This window comes from Pinus tabuliformis, chromosome 1_1 (assembly GCF_031772625.1).
Source record: "Pinus tabuliformis cultivar Carrire ecotype Pingquan chromosome 1_1, CPIR1, whole genome shotgun sequence".
Taxonomy (NCBI): domain Eukaryota; kingdom Viridiplantae; phylum Streptophyta; class Pinopsida; order Pinales; family Pinaceae; genus Pinus; species Pinus tabuliformis.
Window position 1 is genome coordinate 841,801,449 of NC_142297.1, and position 4,302 is coordinate 841,805,750.

Genomic DNA, 4,302 nt, shown 5'->3' on the forward strand with positions numbered 1-4,302 from the left:
AATAATAATATAAACTTTAAGAATTTCTAACAATTAAATAAATAAATTATTGTTATTAAGAGTACAAGTTCAAAACGAGAGTGAATGCCTTTAGAAACTTAACATTCAAATCACTAAAAAGAAATAAGTCCCTTATCCCACAAACAAAAAAATCTCATATATCAATTATACCAATTTGATTTCTCATTTAATATTAAACTTCACAATAAACTATTATTATAACTTGGCTGTGAATTTGATAAACATTTCATAATAATCTATTATTATAACTTGGCTGTGAATTTGATAAACATTTCACGTTGTAGGTGTTGTGTGAGATTTATTATGAGGTTTAGACCGAGAGACGCTAGTAGACGGGAAAGCGGGTCACGTTCTTTCACTTCGGGAAGCACGAGGTGTTTAATATATTCAAAGGGGTGAGCTTGAAATATGATTCATGAAGACGCGACCGACCAGTCTACATCAACGTGTTTCGTTCTCATAAGGTTTTATTACACGCATTAGGTTACGTCAAATGAAATTAGCACTTTCTTCAACGGTTTAAACTTTAATATTTGTATTAATTGCTGATGGTTGCGGACGGTCTGCATTACAGAGTTGCAAATAGTATTGAATTCCTTCTTAGAACACTATAAATATGTCCACAAATCCCGTAGTTTCATCATTCAATCAATATTTTCAGCTAACCGGAGGCCCTGAGCTATAGTTTCTGAGCGATAGTTTCATTGAGTTCGCCTAAATTCATTGCTCTGGCGAGTGTTTGGAAAAAATGGATTCGGTTTATGAGAGTACTCGCAGGAGCCTTCCTAAATGGGGTAAGTCGTTTATTGATGATCAAATATTGAAGTTGGTGCTGGTATATGAGAAGAGACGATGAAATACCAGCACCAACTTCAATATTTGATCATCACCTCGACATTCCCGTCATTGACATCGCCAAGCTTTCAGAAGGATTGCACAGAGATCAAGAGATGAAGAAAATTGGCCAGGCTTGTGAAGAATGGGGATTCTTCCAGGTATCATTTTAGTGATTCATTATTTCTTGGTAGCATCAAGTGTTTGGGAATAAATAGCTAAATATATTGTGGTGGGTGTTTTTTTTGTAGGTTGTGAATCATAGGATCCCAAAATCCTTAATAGATGGTATTAAAGGAGTCGGAAAGGAGTTCTTTCAGCTTCCTTTCGCAGAGAAAGGAAAGTATGCAGTGAAGCCAGGAGATGTTGAAGGCTATGGCCAGAGGTTCGTTGTGTCGGAAGAGCAAGGATTGGGGTGACTTGCTGGGTTTGACAACGTCTCCTTTGGATCGTAGAGATTTGAATGTGTGGCCAATTCACCCTACAGACTTCAGGTGCACTTCAAACGTATAGGTTCATGGAGGGAAACAATTAATGTTATATAACCCAAATGGTCACAGCATATTTTTGAGTGTAATATCATCAAATATTGAGTGATCTTGATCTTAAGAAATGTGTTCATATTTCTGCCACTATCACGGTCATCTTCTCAGAAGAAGAAGATGACCCTCCTAGCTCTGCCGAACATTCAATTGATCGAAATCTCTCCCAGAATTCCAAGGACACTCAAGGAGGCAGGGCAGCGGTTTCTCCCAATCTTCCAGAGATGCAGCAAGATGGAGGTCATGAAAAGGATGAAGGTCTTCAGCAAAGTTCCTCACACGAGGAGGTTATTTTATGTGGACCGACGAAGTTCTCCGGCACAGTACTGTATCCGGTGATGCCGCCTGGGCGTAGCATTACGGACGTTGAAGACAATGTAATGATTGAGTGGGTCAGTTCTCCGGGCAAGGCCAACAGCGATGATGCAGAGTTACCACCGCGGGCAGAATCAATCAACGGCGAGGATTGATGGAGAAGATCGAACGGCGGAGGAGGATTTCGGAAGGACTTTTTTGGCGGAACTTTACGCCCCGAAAAGCTAGACTTGATGACGTCAGGCGAAAGCCACGCGTCAACAGGAGGCTTTATCGGGCTTGTCCATACGGAAACCGCTTGTGGGTCGACGGTGGTCCGATAACATGGTGGTTTTGTTACGCGGTTTTGTGTTGCCGCGGATGTCCTTGTCAGCCTTTTGTTATTGTAATGCTCTATCGTCCTCTTGTTTATGCTTTTTGGGTGGGGTTGTATTGGGATAAGGAGTCCTGGGCTCTCGTATCCATTTATGTAAACAAACAGTCACGCGCCGAGGGCCGGAAATTCTCAGAGGGCTGGCTTTAGCCCCCTCAGAGGTCGCTACCTCTTTGTAAATATTTTCCTCTTTACTTTTACTTAATAGAATAGTCTTTACTCAGAAAAAAAAAGAAATGTGTTCATATTTTGGAAATCGTTACATAATCTTCTTTACTGTAATATAGTTTATAGTAATCCATTTTGATAGTAGTGAATGTCTATATATTTATTAAAAAATAGAATTTATTGTATGGAGAGTAGTGAGGTGTTTCTCAGTTTAGAGAAGAAGGTGTTGTTGTTGTTATTAGTGTAATATTATATATTTTTTTAATAAATTAGTTTAAAAACAAAAAAATAAATTAGTTTATAAACAAAAAATTAAATTATAGATTGAGTGAATATTATATTATTATTTTTAAATAAATTAGATTAAAAATAAATAATTAGTAAATTAAGTGAATATTTCTCTGGCAGATGGTGATAGGGCTTTCTGTTAAGTCACTCTTTGGTCTAAAGGTAATCTATTAGAGGTTCCATTTGCAAAAATCTAGTCATGTTAAGAGTTGATGCCGGTCACAAAAAATACAAATCATAGGCCTAAATGCCCTCTATCACCAGTACTCAAACCAAAAGTTAAACATCCTAGTAGCCTCAAAACTCACATAACCTCACAAATAAAAAATAATTAAATAATTATTACAATAATTTTTAAAAATAATGATATCAAATTTATTACTATATATATTTTTTACACATTTAATTTAAAAGAATTACATATTAAGAAATATGATACACTAAGTATTTGATAAATTAAGATTAAAATAAATATATCTATATATAGATAGATATTGAAATAAAGATTAAAATAATAAATGAAGAAATTCAATTAAAATAACTTATTGAAATTCAAATTATAAAGCTTTAATTAACTATAAATTCATTTTAATTAATAAAAAAAAACCTTAGGTTCTGCAGTCTAATATATATATATATATATATATATATATATATATAATTCGACTCCTTTTGTTCCATCTGGTATCTTGGCTTCAATATCTGTTTACGAACATGCAGAAACTGTTCCCTTTTTTTCTTCTGCTTTGGTACAAATTTCACTGTTTCCTGACTGCATGCTTTGGATGACAGATAGCTAATTACAATCACTGATAATGGACATTCACTTTCATATCTTTTAATTTATATTTGATAACTGATAATTGAAGGTTGATTTCTTTGAGAAGTTCGGAGAGGCATACCAAAGAATGAGAATGAATTACTATCCTCCACCCCAGATCATGTTTTTGGGCTGAGCCCACATGCAGACATGACTGGCATTACACTCTTGTTGCAAGATGATGATGTAGTAGGATTAAATGTTCGCAAGGATGACCAATGGATACCTGTGCAACCAATTCCATGTGCTCTGGTTATCAACGTTGGAAACTTGATAGAGGTAAACTTGTGATCCTTACAGATTGATTTGCCTCTTATCCTGATTTTGTTTCACGAAAGTTTGAATCAAAATAATATGTGGGTGGTTTTGCAGGTAATGAATAATGGAAGATACGAGAGCGTAGAGCATCGAGCAATGACAGGATCGTTGCAGGATAGGCTATCGATTCCGGTGTTTTATGCTCCTGAATTCGATGCGGAGATCGGTCCAGCAGAAGAACTTATTGACGAAACTCATCCATGCTTGTTCAGGAATTTCATTTATGCAGATTAAATGAAACAACTTATTGACGAAACTCATCCATGCTTGTTCAGGAATTTCATTCATGCAGATTACATGAAACATTATTACTCTCGTGGGGTGGAGGGAAGCACGCATTCTATGAATATTGTGGTATCCTCGAATAGTCGGAATATAATGGATTAGTTTGAATGTTTAGGTTTGCTTAATTATAAGCAGAAAGTTTTGTGTGAAATCAAAAGGCTAAATCCTTTTATGATTATGGGATGTATCTTCACAAAACAATTAAACATTTAAATTTATTTTTTAATTATTTATATTCATAAATATAATTATGTCAAAATATTATCCATTTATTAATGATATTGTGTTTGGAAATTTTGATAATTTCTGAAAAGTAAAGATAATTTAATTGGAAGAAA

At 35.1% G+C, this 4,302-nt stretch overlaps 1 pseudogene; it reads left to right on the forward strand.

Annotated features, from left to right (window-relative positions):
* The first annotated feature begins 860 nt into the window (after positions 1–860).
* On the forward strand, positions 861–4,047 carry LOC149216797 (protein LATERAL BRANCHING OXIDOREDUCTASE 1-like; annotated as a pseudogene).
* Positions 4,048–4,302: the final 255 nt, after the last annotated feature.